We start from the raw sequence: 18398 nt of genomic DNA on the forward strand, positions 1-18398 counted from the left end.
TTTCAATGTAAACAATATGCACGTGTTTATTTACTGGTAACATTCCCAAGTTCTGTCTCTGCGATATGGAACACAGACAGCATAACTGGGAACCAGTATGTAAACAAAATTAATTGTCTATGAATATTCAATTTCTCCCCAAAAGAGGCGTGTTGTCAGAAACAGCTGTATTTACAAAGTGCAACCTATACAGACATTTATTCAAATAGAAAACTCTCTAAAATCAGTTTTTCTCACATTAATACTCATTTATCAGAATTAAGTCTTAAAGAAATCACTGTGTATACTCTAAGTTTTTCTTTACTATACATTTTATACCTCCTCCCCTGTTTCAATTTTTTAAAGAATTTGAAAACAAGACTTTAATTATTGCCAGCTTACCATATTTGCATATTTTCTGATAAAAAATGCCTAGAACCTGTTAAAAACTGTTTTGATAACATATTGAAAGCATATCAGAATATTATAAATGTAATGATTAGCAGTCAATCATCACAACATTCAAGATTATATAAAGTATCCAATCCAGCCTCTGTCTCCAGTCCACATCTTACTGTATGCCTATTTGTCAATTAAAGAACACATTTTCTGCCTCAAATGGTCAATTTAGAATTCTTGTCACAACAGTATCATCTGTAACCATATATCTGACACAATTTAGCTACTATATATACTAGAAGTGTTCAAACAAAGCCATATGTGCAATAGTTGTATGTATGCAGATACCAGTCTGAGATATAAATTCACTTAAAATGTTGTAGAGATGACTGCTAACATCTGATTTTTGCATAACTTCCAAGCATAGTTATTGCTTTCTATATCAAGAACTTTAAAATCATAAAATCATAGCATTTACAAGTTAAATTATTTGTTTTATGACCCAGGGGGTAGGCAATTTTCTATGGTTTGTCTAGACAGCAAGTTTAACCTTGATCGCACACACATCATCATAAGTAAAATTCTTTTCGGTTTTTTTTTTTAATTTAAATTTTTTTTTTTGTGTTTGTTTTCTAAATATTCATTTATTTTTTCATTTTTTTTTCTGTTTATTATTATATTCTTTTTTCTTCAATTTTCCGTCTTTTGATCCATATTTATATATTCATATATTAAACAGATATACCATTCTATATATGCATGGTCATACATATATTCTTGTATTATATTGCTATAATGTTAAATGGAGAAGACTTCATAAGTCTGTTTGACTTGAGTCTTATCCAATTTGTATTTGAACAAATAAAATATGTTTAAACTAAATAAATCCAATAAATGCAATGACACTGAATCTTCTTGTTTGAGCAGCTTAGTATAATAAGTATCTCTGTAATATTATTGATTCAATAAAACTGTACTAAAATGTCTTAAATTATTCAGACCATTACAAAAAATATAGACATTAACAGTAACAATACACACTCGGGATTCACAAGAATCATATTGTAATTTGATGGATTTGTTTGAGGAAAAAATGGCGGAATCAAGCGTTCAAATTTTTTAACATAGATTATAGATAGAGACAAATATAACTGCGTTTAATCTAAGAAAAAAATCCCACTAAGATTCTGAACCAACATCCAAAGCGTTTCAACTAGAATGTAAAAGTTTTTAAAACATAAAAATTGCTGAGCAATGCCTACTAACAATAGAATTAAGAGTAGGAGGTCTTTCTGGTTTCATTATCGCTATTAAAGTAACGTATTTTCCATTACTTCTCAAAACATACATGTAGATATATGGATGTTAAAACATAAGATTTTCTTTTTATAAATGTACATTTTTGAAATAATCACTACATTTTATGTATTATACCTCTTGGAGCGAATTTCCGGAAGGTATAATATTTTTGACCCGTCCGTCTGTCCGTCAGTCCTGTTCTTGTCACATCGCAACTCCTCTTATCTGTAAACTTATTACGAATACTGCTATAGACATATAATGCCAATACCAATTACTCACATAAGCAACACGACGAGGTGCCACATGTTGAGCAGGATCTGCTTACCCTTCCGGACCACCTGAGATCACCACAAGTTTTTGGTGGGGTTCGTGTTGTTTATTCTTTAGTTTTCTATGTTGTGTCATGTGTACTATTGTTTTTCTGTTTGTCTTTTTCATTTTAGCCTTGGCGTTGTCAGTTTGTTTTAGATTTATGAGTTTGACTGTCCCTTTGGTATCTTTCGTCCCTCTTTTAGACATAATATGACTAAGTTCATTAGACTTATCAGTGACAGTGATAAACTATAACCAAAGATTAATGAGTAAATAAAAGCGTCTATTATGAATAAAGTATGCACATGCTTTATTTGGTACATGAAATTTAACTGAATGTTTGTTTTCTCGAACACCTTGTAGTAGTTTTATTCGCCAATTAAGTGCATTATGTATCGGTGCCCCTTTTCAAGACAGAAGGTATTAATTCCATGATTTGAATACATCGTAGAAAGTATTCCATATATAAAAAAGAAGATGTGGTACGATTGCCAATGAGACAACTCTCCACAAGAGACTAAATAACAAAAAAAATTACAACTACAGGTCACCGTACGACCTTCAACAATAAGCACATACCATAGTGCATAGTCAGCTATAAGATGTATAAAAGGCCCCGAAATGACAAATATAAAACAATTTAAACGAGAAATTTAACGGCCTTATTTATGTACAATAAATGAACAAAAACAAATATGTAACACATCAACAAACGACAACAACTGAATTACAGGCTCCTGACTTGGGACAGGCACATATTACAGAATGTATAGCGTTTTATTAAGTAATGAAAAGATAAGATACATTTTGAGGAATACTGTAACTCATAATTGGTTCGTAGATACAAACTTGCCTATCTTCTTGTTTATAAGACTAAATGCACTTATGTATGATGTTTAAAGAGGTTTATACATTTTATCAGAGTTATACCTTATTATTATTTTTAAACATCAAGCAACCTTCATTATATAAATTCCGAATCCGTAAAAATGAATTGGGTAAAAAGTTACGTTACATACATTCGATTTTACTCACTTAATCCCTGCCCCCGTTTTGATTCGTCACTGTAGGTGATGCATAATAAATATTAAAAAAAATACTAATTAATATACTTAGTGATTTTCTTCAGATATAAATATTTATATTCCACTCACAATTTTGATTTCCAATATTATGCTTTAAAACATTTCACATCCATGTTTTAACTATTGTTCAAACTGATGATCTGGTATTAGAGACTACAATGTACTTTATAGATATCCCCTTTATATATTTGGAATAATCCAACTAGGAAGAAATGAGAAGACGGAATACATATTCACAAATCGCCAGATCGATACTGTAAAATAGCATACTCTCAAGTGTAATTTTGTGATAGAATTATTAAATAATTAATGATCATAACGATCAAAAGTTCAAGTAAGGAGAACATTAAATAAATATTTTGAAAATTGACAGCTGCAATTTCAGATATTTGAATAAATGCATAAGTTTCAAATAACATATCTTCATTTTCAATTTTCAATATTTGGTTTCGTGTCTATTGCTCACATTCAACAATAATATTTATCAATGGTTCATCACAAGTTGTTCTTCATTTGTGCTCAAGGGATAAAAACAAATGCAATGCTTTACATCCCCTTCTTCTCATAAAATGATTAAACTTGAGTATAGACATTCTATTCTCACTTTGATCAATATTGTGGTATTATTGTTACTAGCATTCCCTATTTTTTCTGACAAAATTTAAAGAAAGCCAATAGGTATCTTCTATCAATTCTTCAAATGTTTTAACCCATTAAATAGCGAGCAAAATAGATGTTGACACGCCTATTTTAGCCAATATTTATATTTGTCGACCAAAAGGACAAAGGAAACGGGAGAATCCCACCTGTATCTGCCTACGTTTTATCTGTCTCGCAAACAACATCCAATCAAATGTTCTCAAATTTAAATCAGACTATGTTTATACATGTGGGTACATGAACATTATACAACTGATTTTAACAATTCTTTTCAAAATTAAACGACAATAACTAATGCATTTAAAAAGACAAGACTTCGTTTTTCTATAAAAAAAAGAAATTAATATTTATATGTTCAGTGATGAATTAGTTTTAATCTACACATACCCACTTGTATTATATATCAACCAAGAATTCAATTTTTTTTTTTTTAGTTTTTGAAAAATTCGCTACGGCATTGCTGGTAATTTTAGGCAGTCAATATGCCTTACGTCATTTGCACTTATGTTTATTATTCTTCAGAATACAGAACCATTCAAAACATAATCTGATTAAGTTATGTCGTAAACAATTTCTTCTTTCCATAACCAATGTATTTTCAGTCCTACATATGAATCAGTTATAACCAGTGTATAAACTAAGCAAAATTTAATCAATCCCGTCGGTCTTTGACTGAATTGATTCCATTTCAATTCAAAATATTCAATCAAAACAGGTAAAGAGTTCGTTTTAAAACATTTCCAAAAAAAATAAAAAAAAATGAATTAAAATTGTCAAAACAATGTTGTGAATGTAAGTTCACAGTTCACAGATATCTTGAAATTTTCTCATTTTATGTTAAAATCTTTTATTTTTTTTATGTATCGTGTTTTCAATAGACCGTACCTTTACACAGACAAGTGCAATTACAAGAAAGCAATATCAAACATTCAGTTCGATTCTTGACGATTATTTCGAAATTATTTTAAATTACTAATTCATTAACAAGTTAAGTACAGTGTTTTTACAAGTTACAAATGCAATTTAGTAGAATACTAGTATGCAGTGCATTAGTTAGAAGAAACGTAAGTGATAAATATTTTTTACATCAAAAATCATGAAACTTTTAAGGCTTGTTCTGTTGTACCTTTCTGAATTGATTAACTTACACACAATCCCTTAATATTATGACTTCTCTTCTGTATGATTTTAGTCATTTCATATGAATATGTAGACGGAAAGGGAAGAAACGTTAACTTTTGAATGAAAGAACACACGTCACCACACTAAATTGTCTGTTTCTGTAATCGTTTTGTTAATCGCATTTTGTCAAAAACAAATGAATCAAAACAGTCGTATTAATTTATCGAATAATAGTCGATTGAAACGGTCGAGAAAAGAAATTGAACATACTTAAATGGAATTGCAAAAAAAATATATATATATATTCATTCGTTCTACTTATTTATTGTGGACTTTAGCATTGATTTTGCGATTAAGGGGAACATGATGTTCTAATCGTTTGATATAAACAAGGTTCTGAAAATCCATACCGAACCAAATAATCACTAACGTCCAATATTTGTAAAATCTATAAAGTTAAGTACGAGGCATACTTTGCAAATGTTAACGCCAACTGCAGCTAAAAAAAAATCCAACATTAACCATTTTGAGTTATCCTGTTTTCCAGTGATATTCTATTTGATACACGATTTTTCTCTGTTCCACAGATTTTCGTGCCCTTTAATGTAATCTCGTGTGAATATTTTTCTGGTCCTGTTTATGGATGATATTTTTGTGAGTTGTACTTTACGCAACAAATGATACATTTGTATACAAGCTACTTAATAACTGAAACATTTATTCATGAATGGATGAACGACCTTTAGAATATTATATGCACAGAACTTATCTTTTTAAAAATCGACATGAATTACACAACACAAATACGTTCATAAGGTTCGTGTACAAATTGTTGTTATTATGCAGCGCACTGTGCAGCTTGAGCTGAAAAAAAGTATCAAACTATAGTCAGAATAACAGTGAGTGACATAACAAACAATGTAATTTTATAAACCTAGGATCAGTAATTCTGACTTAAAACTATGAATATTGATTCATTTAAAAAATATAATTCAAAGTCAACGCAACTGTTATAGCAATTTGTAGGTAAGGCACGTCCAATAAATGGCAATTGTTTTATCAACTTTCATTCAGTACTACTTAACTGGAGTTATTTGTCATGTTGAAATGAAGATTAACTCGTAAATCGAAATCATATCTTCCATACAATATTAATGTCATGTGAATAATTGTTTAGTCATTACAATCATGACATTATCTGAAAAAAGAAATCAAATTGGCTGTATTTCACAGCATCTGAGCGTTGAGATGTGACATTATTGATGTTCTTTTTTTTATGTAAAACATAAGCTACAGTAGAAACTGGAACACACTTACCGTGAGGAACATTGATTAACAGTATAATTGAGATAATTGTATATGAATTTCTAATCATATATTAATCTTCCAAAGTTATTTCTTAAAGGGATGTTAGTTTTCTTGTTGCGCATCACTTATGTGCATGTTCAAGTACAACAAGTAAAATGAATTGTTTACCTCGATACAAGAGACAACAATTATGAAAATGTCGTAGATCCAATTTCCGTTGTTTGAAGACGAGCGCGTACCTGCCTCAAAATCGGAAGATTTTATGTAATGTAAGCTTTCTCCCAACCTTATAAATTATAATCTTGGGTGTTAAATATCATCTATTTAAAGATATTCTTAATACATGTATTCTGACATTGAAGAGATATGTTTATTTATGTAGAGTTAGATTTACAGTCCCATCTGTTGCTGAAGCAATTGAATGGCTTAACTATTATTATAGGGTTGACATGGTCTCTATGAGTTTGTGCTCTATCAATAAAGCAATAAAAATAAAAGAAAAATGATCAAACATTGATAATAATATTAAGAAATAGAGCGCAAAGCCGATGTATTCTGTATTCTGTTATTGACTTTGTATTTTATAATTTGTAACAAGTATGGTTAACTATATGTTTAGGAGTTATAGCAGAATAATCTGTTTGTCCATCTTTATTTGTAGATGAGATTTGAAAATGATATGAAAATAATAAAATATATATTACAAAAAAAAAATTTAGTTTCAATGTGTTTATTGTAAATAAATGCTTTTAAATGATAACAATTTAATTTTGGATGTAACGCGTCTTCTGATTGGCTGACGTTATTTTGTAATCAGCCCATAGACACAATTTAGTCATGTGACCGTGACGTCATCAACGTTTTTTCATGGTTTTCTACGGTTTGAAATGGAATTTAGAATTTAATTATAAGAAATTACTGTAATATTTATCTGTCTATTCGAAAAAAACATAAAAAATGTGGTGCACACTGTTAAATAACCCGCTACGCTCGTTATTCGGTGTGCACCAAATTTTTTATGTTATTTCTTCATAGACAGAAAATATATTACAGTCATTCCTTAAATAAATTTGTATGACGTTACCTGAAAATAATGAGTTCGCTCATCAAACGTTAGCAAGACTGACATACAAGATGTCATTAAATTCCGTTTTTATCTATGGCCACCTGAGACTTAAGTCATTTAAGTTATGGTAAACGTTTGGAAAATAAAGTCATTAAACAGAATGTGATATTGACATGATGATGCAAGAAAGTAATTTGTGATCACGCAGGTAAAATAACACATGTTCATTGATTTCCGAACGAAAAACGAAGACGTAGGGTATACGTCAAAATGAGAGCATTTCATCAGCACAAATATAATTAATAAAAAAGAACGGCGACAAATACAAAAAATCACACTTTAATACCAAACAATTTTAAGGTGGCTAGGGAGTCTTACTTAGAATTGATAGACTATTTTCACAACTTGTCAAAATGAAGTTTTGATCATGCTTTTTTCAAAAATATATAAAAAAGTATGGGTCACCGGACTTTTTTTCACGCAACAGGTTGTATAGATTATGCATTGATGATCAATTTTTTTTTGATAAAAAGAAAACGTACTATCAGAACTTTAAGATAAAATGTGAGAAGATTGCTCTTTTAACATGCTTTCAGATAAGAAAAAGAAAAAATTGAGGTCACCGAACTTGTTTTCTTGCTACATATTAAAATAAGTAAATTCATAACACTTTCTATTGTAAAAATTACTTTATCTGAGTTATATCACCTTATTTGGCAAGGTTGAAAATCTAATCAAACACAAAAAAAAATGTATTTGAGAAATTACAGCTGTAATTATGATAAAACACATAATTTTCTATATTTATATCAAAACTCTTTTACATAAATTTCATACAACTCTCAAATTTTGAACATTTCATCAAATATCTAGACCAAAGTTATCTGCTTCTTCAAAATCCAAGATGGCGGAAGACACCCGAGCCACCTTAAACAATCGTGGGAATTCAAAGATAACATCAATTCTGATGGAATTCGTCGGCACTAACATGATTTATAACAAGCCTTTCAATTTTTACGTTTATTAATTTTGAAATTAGGTCTCAAATCCCTCAGGCAAAATTGACCTTATATGGATTTTGCTTTTCTTTAATGAATTTTTCTGTCACATAGCTTTTCAACTGGTTCGGGTCTTATAAGTTATTGGCTTTCAAATATTCGGCTTTGATCTTTCATGTTGAAAGTAAATCAATAAAAGCTCTTCAGACGCATGAAATTATTTAACGTTGTGTTTTTACTTATACAAGTACATGTAACGTCAGATACATTAACAATTTAACACATTGTTAGTTTTACAAATGACAGAAAAAGCTTCTAGAATAAAACTTCACAACAATAACGTATTTTTAACAAAGCTTACTTACTCTTGTATCTATAAAGTTGCTTAAAATATCTAGATCCTTGACTTTCAATTCTAACCAGTTGAATAAGAGCAATTTGAGTTTATGTTTAACAAAAGACAAATATTGAATACAAATCAATAAGTATTTAATTATCTGAAGTGATTTTCTTCCAATAGAAAATTAACGTTCAACTCGCAATTTTATTTTCAAATAGTATTTATTATAAATTTAAATATCCATGGTTTTACTATAGTTTAGCTGATGCTATAAAAGAACACGTTATACTTTCTTAAAACCTGCCTTATATATTTCGAATAAACAAACTATAAAGATGTGAAAAGTGAAAATACATGTTGACAGCTGGCGAGATCAATATTATAAAAAAATTCTTAAGTTTAAATTTGTGATATAATCATGAATGAATAAATGATTAATGAAATAATGATCAAAAGGTCAACAAAGAGAATAAAATAAATATTTAAAAAACTGACAGCTGGAATAACATTATATGAATATAAATGAGTTTTAAATAAAATAATATATCTTCATTTTCAGTACATTTTTTTATTTGTTTTCTTGTCTATTGCCATCATTTAACTATAGTATTTATTCTTTGTAAAGATGAAAGTTGTACTTCCTTCCTGCTCAAGGGATCAAATAATCTTAATTCTATATGTCTTCTTCTACTTCAACAAAGATGTAACTTTAAAATAAATAACTTTTTTAGATATATAATTGCTGACACACCACTCTCACATTGATTAAAGTTGTTGTATTATCATTTCTAGAATAATACTTTTTACGTATAAAATATATTAAAGAAAGCTGATATGCATCTTGTTTCAATTGCTCAGCTGTTGAACATATGCTAAAGAAGGGTGTCTGTTTGGCTGTGTTAATTCTGCGACATCCGATACCGCATTAAAGGATCACTATGGTCCCTATGAACATTAGAGAATCGTGCAACAACTGTAATATTCCAAAGCAGAGGGACACGTTCTTTATTCAATTGAAACATACCCTCTTTTTATTGAGACGCAGTAGAAATTCATGTTTTTCAGACGATATAACAGTATTTGCGATTTCTACAATTATACATTTGAAAAAGGTTTCTGTTTTCAAGGATTCTATTGTATTAAGTTTCAAAATTGTAAACTCTAATTCATCCCATCGAAATTTTTCTTTTCTAGTGACATCACCAAACGTAACGGAATTTGTAAGTGCAAAGAGGAAAAAATCACACGAAGAACGAATGCGTTCTCTCCGGAACATTGCGACAACCCGTCGTGTATCAATTTTGACAGGGTATTGACTGATTTTCTTCGAAACAAATTATTGAAATCGTTACAATTTATAAGTTTGTCGGGCAAAAATTGAAAAAAAGTATTAAGTAATCAAAAAATGTTTAATTGCACAATTAAAACTCGCCAAAACGGTTTCCTCATTTGACTGATTAATTGAATGGTTTAAAGGCCACTTACAGCACTAGTCTACTACTTCATGATGGTCAGTTCATATTGGCAAAGGATGCAGGTCCTTCCGGAGAAAACATACCGCAAGAAAACTGATCATCATAGTTAATTAGGACAGGAGTTGGGCGCACTTGCTGCATACGGGATTTGTAGTTACAACTTCAGCGTCGACAGGCTGGTCATACCGTACATGTTGTTCACATCTTAGATACTTGGCCACTGAGGCCTCTACCTACGTTGGTAGACGCAAAATAAAAACTATTCAGAAGTTTGATTTTAAGTTTTTGAATATCCTATGACTCTATGGTAGCCGGGTACTCCAGTATGGCTACTTTGTTTTCTTCGAGACGGAAGTAAGACACATGCAATGGTGACACTTTTTAAAAGATTGAGTTAACTTAGAAAAAAAATTGTGGAATCGGAATAGTTAAACACATGGCACGTTTTGGAATATTATCAATGCAGTTGAAGAATAGATCATTTTAATTATTCGTTGCATGTTTTTTTCTAATATTATATTCCTAATTCTAAATAACATCTTTTTAAATCATGTTGTTTTTCTCTAAGTACCACAGATTTTTATGGCCTCGAATTCGATCTTGTGTAAACGTTTTCTTTTGTCCGGACTTTGCAAAAACAAATTGTCAGTGGATGTTAAGCAACAAACAATAATATATATATATACCATCTACTTATTATCTTAAATCATTTATTCGTAGACAGTTGAACGGCCTTTCAAATACTGCAGAACTTATCTTTCGAGAATTGACACCAATTTCACAAAACGATTATGTCCATAAGCTAGATATACATACATGGTGTTCATTACTATGCAGCGCACTGCGATATCATCAGAGAAAGTATTAAACTATAAATGTCAGGATGACAGTGACAGAACAAAACCAATATAATTTTGTCTTTATAGGATCAATAATTCTGTCTTTAAAATATAAATAAACTTTTCATAGATACCAGGACTAATTTTTTTATATACGCTAGACGCGCGTTTCGTCTGCAAAAGACTCATAAGTGACGCTCGTATCCAATAAAGTTAAAGGCCAAATAGAGTACGAAGTTGAAGAGCATTGAGGACCAAAATTCCTAAAAGTTTTGCCAAATCCAGCTAAGGTAATCTATGCCTGAGGTAGAAAATATAAAATCATTTAAAAAATGTTAAATTCGAAAAAAAAATCTGAAGGTCAACATCGATTTAAATGCATTTCTATGATAGACATGTCCCATATACATAAGTGTACAACATTTATCATTGATCAAATTTATTTCAGTATTAATAAACTGAAGCTATTTGTCATGCTGAACTGGAGCTTGATTTGTAAAATGAAATCCTTTAGAATATCTATGTCCCCTCAATAAATATTTATTAACCAAATAAGATATTGTTAACAAAATAAAATGAAACGGGTGAAACAATATTAGATTTCAGGCATTTGTTCGCTCAGATGTAACATTATTACTGCTATTTTTAGGTGGCAATACATAACATACTGTAGAAATTGGTAAAAACTTACCGTGATGATGATTGACCAACAGTTCAATACTAGATAAAAATGTGTTTGTCTGTTATCAGTTCATACACTTCCGTAGGTATTTTATGAATGCGATGCAAGTCTAAAGTTTAACGTATGTGTAAGCTCAAGTACAATATGTAAAGTGAACAGATTACCTTGACACATGAAGCCACAATCATGAAAATGTCAAAGATTCAATTTCCGTTGTGTAATAACAACCGCTTACCTGTCTTCACATCAAAAGAAATTATGACATTTTAATGAGTGTAGATTCTTGGATGTAATTAAACATTGTAATCGAAGATGTCCACAATTAGAACAATTTTAAACGAAATAACTGTATCTAAATATATGAATTAATTGCGATATTCTCATACATGTACTAAATGAATGAGGACTCAGGGGTCAAAATTGGAATGATAGGGGACATCTGTTAATGACATAGCGATAAAATGAGTTGATTTCTCTCAGAAAGCCTACCTTTAGTTCGGTAATAAAGTGTTAACTGCAAATAAATATTTGTAAATAATAACACAATTGTTTGACGTTACCTGAGAATGGTGATTTTGCTCATCAAACATACGGAAGACTTAAATACGATATGTCATTAAACATGTTAATTGCCGCATTTGTCAACTGATACATGTAGGTTAGTACCACCTGAGACATAAGTCATTTGAGTGACGGTAAACGTTGGGAAAAACAAAGTAATTAAAAAAATATGTGATATCGATATGATGACGAAAGAAAGTAGTTAGTTATCAAGTAGATAAAACAGGTTTGGAAATATATTATAAATGGATGAAAATGTCGGGTATATTTTAAAGTGACACCAACCTTTAAAATTAAACATACAGTGTCCACCAATAGAACATGTGAAAACGAGAGAAAACAACAACGAGTCAAGCCCTAAATCACCACACGTTAAACAATGTTGAAAACTTATACAGACTTTCAATTTTAAACATCTACAATAATGGTACATCAACAACATATTTTATTTGTATGACTCATTCATGACCTGGGTACTTGGTATCTGTTAAACAAAATACCTAATGTATACCTCAGTATGGTTTTCCCGTTTGAATGGTTTTACACTAGTAATTTTGAGGCCCTTTATAGCTTGTTATTTGGTGTGAGCCAAGGCTCAGTGTTGAAGGCCGTACATTGACCTATAATGGTTTAACTTTTTTTAAATTGTTATTTGGATGGAGAGTTGTCTCATTGGCACTCACACCACATCTTCCTATATCTATATAAGGTTAATAGGTATTGTGTTTATCAGAGACAAGTGCCGGTGTTCAGGGAGAATAAATAATTCAATCCAATTAGATCAGAATTAAGGTCACGATTTTATCTCTGATACATTAATAGAGAACACTGGTTTTAATATTAACTTTAAACATATCTTTTCAATACAATTTTGAACAATTTTAATACATTTCGTTTTGCTTAAAAATCCAGTTTCCACATTTGAATTTTCAAGAAGGTGCATATCTTTGTTGTCCGTAGTCATTTAATCAGATGCACTCCATATACCAATATATTAAAGCCATACAAAAATCCAAATAACTTCAAATGAATATTCTTTTATGATTGTGGTATGTTACCTAAGTTTCTTCCATGATGACATTTCTCGTACGATAACTGCGTTAATTTTGATTGGCTTGTCGAGCATCGAGAGACGATTACAACATTTCTATTGAGTTTGCGTTATGTAAAAAGTTACTTTTTTGTATTTTAATAACACTGGATTCTTATGTGACACTTTCATGTACAAAGACGTATTTTTTCTTCTAATTCATGAAATTCCTTATTATTACTAAACCAAGTGATATATGATAGTATTACACGTACATAACTATAAGTAATTAAATTGAATAACTTAATTTTAATCTCTACTGTATAATACAATTGATTTAACGTAACTTTTAAAGTATCGTACAGTATTAGTCAACAATTTAACACGCTGTCAGTTTTACAAGTGACGGAAATAGGTTCTGCAATGACACCATTCGGTTCATTCCCAATATGAACAGTTTCATATCTGAATATTATCAAAAAAATTAAAATGACAAGAATGGATGTCTTTGGTTGCTGTATGTTAAGGTGTTCGTTTCTCGTTCAACGGTTTTAGCACAAGCCATCGGTTTGTATCTTTTACAAAGAAGCTGGTTTTATCTTGAATTATTTCACATTTTGACAGGTGATACCATGTCTCTGTAAGTTAATTAATTTACATGTTTGTTATTTACCTTCATCATGCGCACTTTAGACAAAGAACAAAATACATAAAATATTCAGTGGCATAAAATCTTTTTTTTAACTCCAGATATTAAATTTATTTCTACTCATGACTTGTGCTATCTAATTGATATGACAAAACTACCCTATAGACTTAATAAGCCCGGAGATTCCTGCATATTTGATGTCGTGGTTGCCTATTATATATCATGTTAAATAAGATAATTTTTTTGTAATTGGTCGTTAAAACCATGGAATCTAGCTTGAGAGTTGTATTTTTAAATAGTTATCATAACAGGATTTAATTAATAGTAAACATCCATCTGAATCATATAACAAGTGCATGGCATTCAAACGGTTTTTACAGCTCATGTATACAAATAGCAACTAATCACATTTACTACCTGCTTTATTTTCCTTTTGTAGTTTAATCATTTTTATTTTTAGTTTTTCTTTCTTTGCTTGTTTTTCCGTCTCGTGTTCATGAAGTTACACAACCGTTATTCGTGTCAAAAGAAGGACGAAAGATACCAAAGGGGCAATCAAACTCCTAAATCGAAAATAAACTGACAACGCCATAGCTTAAAATGAAAAAGACTAACAGACAACCAATAGTACACATGACAAAACATAGAAAACTAAAAAATAACCAAGACAGTCGATCTGACAAACTCAGATGGGTCTCCATTAATTTTTATTAAAGTAAAAAATTCCAATATTCCGAATCTTAGAAATTTCCCTTGTGACTACCATTATACAATGCATTACGTTATTTGAATGACATTTAAAGTTAAAGATATTTTTACTTTCTTAATTTCATGTATAAAGATTTTCATGTTTTACTTAATTTGTAATTAAATTTAACAAAACCAGCTATATAATCTTCATAGTCTTATCCTTTTAAAATCAGAAATAACTTTATGTTAGCAAAAGATAATGGACGGATATATGAAAATCCAATATTTTAATTCGTAGATATAAGAAGAAATGATATGAGTGCCAATGAGACAAGCCTACATATAAAGTCACAATTTTAAACAGATATATCATGTTTAGGAGGGGTATTTGCGAAAAAATACCAGTCGAGAGAATGTTAAATTACACCGAATGATAACCTTCAAAAACGCATTGATGATCGTGACGTTACAAGCGTCCAGTCGGATAGAGTTTTTTTTTGGCAAATACCACGGCAGAGAATGTATAAAAGGCATATTCTTTTTGCATATACCCAGGCGGCGTTAAAAAATGAATGATATTCATTTGATAACAGTAAATTGGTGAAAAATACACTGGCTATCAACCAATCAAAACCCAGGATTTTTACATAAGGTGTAATTAATTAAAAAAAAATCATTAATAGGTCAAAGTAATATTTTACGGTTAAACATTAAAGACTTATGAACATTAAAGTAGAATTCATTAAGACTGTTCATTATTCATGCAATTGTTCTGTAAGGTACTAATAATTATCAGTACGACCAGTCATCAACGCTTTTTGCGTCAAATTGACTAGTTCATTAGTGCCATTGTTTTACATTGACCATGATATCAATTTTAGTCGTATTTCCTAGTCAGTACATGACCATGTAGTTGAGGCGTCTCATATTTTATTGTCACTAGTTTTTTTGAGACCTCGGTGTTGAATGCAGATCTTTCAAGACTTCTATTTAGTTTATTCACATCCCTTAAAGAATCGGGACAATTTTAGAATATGATATAATGTAAAGACCTGCATTTTCCGAGATTCAATTACTCAATTCAAGCATTATGATTTTTTTTTTATATTTACGGGTGAGAGAAAAAAATGAGCTGCTTTCTATGGTAAATATTTGAATTTTAACTCGGGATCAAAAGAAATTTGCATTCAGCATCACAAACATATTGCTTACCTTATTGATAATTATTCTTATTATCTAATTTATTTAATATGAACAACTAATATAAGTAAATCAAGGCTTTCACCTTATTTTAATTGATTTGTTTGTGCATTTTTGAACGTGATTTAACGTCCAATTACCATCTAAATGCGTGGCATGACGAGATAATGATAATGTGATATAAATATAGACCGTGCCTTGAAAAAAACCGACACGCTAGCAATATTAAGCCTTCCGAACTAAATGATATTCCCCAAGATTATGGTGGGTTGTGAGTTGGTTTATTTTCCATTATTGTCTGATGTTTAAATGTTCTTATCGTTGTTTGTGGTCATGATTGTGCCGATGTCCCTTCGACTTAATATAAAGAGTTTTAATTCTACATTTTGGTATCTTCTTCTTTTTTCTAACAATCATCTTTTTAAGATCAGCTTCTTTAGAGATAATTGGATCTTTTGGAGACGGTGTGCAAAAAATAAAGCTTGTCTCTTATAGCCGCTGTCAAATAAAAGTCTTCAATCAGTAATAAAGTAAGTAAATGGTATGATTAATGCTATTCCTTCTGATTGTTAGATTAAGACACGGCGACTACAATGTATTAGCAATTCTGTTTAACGATATAATGGCAGTTATACTATCGACCCGTAAGAGCAGGACAAAAAGATGGTCAACAAACTTTTCCGTAAAATACATAAACGTACAACACTGTAATACATATATTGAATAAAACTATGTACATAAGTTACGTCGCAAGTGTCAATCCCGATAATTCATAGTCGTATATTTCCTTTTTTATTTCGGTTTTAATTAATTTTAAAACTATATATTTTATAATTAATACACTTGAAGATCCAACAAAATTGTTAAAATTGCAGATTAAATCAAGAGATTTAATACAATATATACAGGTGTGTAACACATGGAATTGCAAGGTAATCAAACATATTGGAGTTGATGTCCTTTTACAAAATATTCAAGTGTCAGCCTATACTTAGATATCAACTGATATTTTTTCTAGATTTGTATCAGATCAATTGTCTCTTTGATACCAGTTATTTGGTAACTTTCTTGTCAATGCGTTCTTAAATTAAACATAGACAAAAATGATTTGAACCAATAAAGTTGCCCAAACACGAAGACATCTAACTTTCAGCAAACCTCTGCACACTTGAAAACATATCACCTTTATAATACTGCCATTTACACTCGAGGTATTAAATCTGTATTTTAATATGTCTGGGTTATAATGTGAATTTGTCTCGATGATATCTTTCCCATTATTCAACAATCCTCTGGTGGTCACTAGCAACAGAAAGTTGGCAAATGTCTTTTTTCAAGACAGCCAAATCGCCCATCAATAATACATTTATTGCTTTACAAGTTATTTGAGGCAGGGAGTGTATTGATGAATAAACTCACCCTACTCACCCACAAGGAGGACATTTGTACGTGAAAGGCATAATGTAAACACTTCAATAAACTCCGTAAATATAACATTAAACATATAACTCATAAATAATGTACTGAAAACTTTGTCACGATGAAAATCCCATCAACGTTTAGTGTAAACAATTTTTTTAAAGTGGATTTGGAAACAAGTTATAACAACTTATAATAACCCGTTTCTACTTTGCTGGTGCGAATGTCGCCTTGGAGCGGCATTAACCTTCCACGTTTTAAATTGTTTAGGCGGTGAAAGAATTTAACACACCCTATCCAAGGCGCGTCCATGTCTAAATGCTTTGATTTTCAAGCCACTTAATACCAATGTATTAACATTTTAACATGCAAATCTCTCACGCAAGAACCTTTTCTTAACTGTTGCAGTAGTAGTTTATTGGTTAAATTTAACCTGAGTGCAGAACTTTAATTATGGTCCACGAACTAATCATTAACTTTCGAATTGCATTTGCTTTGCTAATTTAATTTACAGTTTAATGTCATGTATTATTAGCAAAAAATGTTTGTAATGTTTACTTTCGTGAATTATTACATGTGCAATGTCTCATATAACAAATACAGTAACTTTTCTATTCATCGTAAATAATTACACTGCACTTTTAATAATCTTATAGATTATTTACATAATGTAACGAAACTGATTGCACGGTAAAGCAACTATCAAGAATGTATTGTGGACCTTTGTTTGTCTAGAAATCGCTTTATTTTGAAATTTAATTTCAGTTTGTAACAAATTAAACTCATCATAGATACCAGGATTAATATCACGTTTGCCAGCCGCGCGTTTTGATTAAAACAGACTCATCATCGACGTTGGAATAAAAGAGTTAAAATGCTACTAAAAGTACGATATTTGCATAACATGATTATAATTTTATCATTTTTGTGATTTTACTTCTTTATTTAGAGATACGGAGATTGAACCCGGTTTCTACAACAAAATTATCATTCTTTGGTACAGACAATACCCATAATAACATATTGGCGTTTCCCTTATTTCGCTAAAATAAACATAGTTACCATTAAAATACGACTTTTTAATATAAAAGCAAATAACATGAATGAAAAAAAATTCCAATAAATGCAATGACACTGAATCTGCTTGTTTGAGCAGCTTAGTATAATAAGTATCCCTGTAATATTATTGATTCAATAAAACTGTATTAAAATGGTTTAAATTATTCATACCATTACAAAAAATATAGACATTAACAGTAACAAAACACACTAGGGATTCACA

General features: G+C 30.2%; 1 protein-coding gene across 2 annotated transcripts in view; it reads right to left on the bottom strand.

Annotated features, from left to right (window-relative positions):
• Positions 1-18398, bottom strand: part of LOC139523674 (uncharacterized) — a 61693-nt gene that overhangs the window by 35491 nt on the left and 7804 nt on the right. Inside the window, exon 1 of one of the 2 annotated variants that reach the window (XM_071317873.1) lies at positions 3147-3219. The exons of the other annotated variant lie outside the window; for it this stretch is intronic. The gene's annotated coding sequence lies outside the window, so the exon portion shown is untranslated. Of the gene's footprint in view, positions 1-3146; positions 3220-18398 lie in introns of those variants that run through there. 2 annotated transcript variants of the gene reach the window in all.

Source organism: Mytilus edulis, chromosome 5 (assembly GCF_963676685.1).
Source record: "Mytilus edulis chromosome 5, xbMytEdul2.2, whole genome shotgun sequence".
Classification (NCBI taxonomy): domain Eukaryota; kingdom Metazoa; phylum Mollusca; class Bivalvia; order Mytilida; family Mytilidae; genus Mytilus; species Mytilus edulis.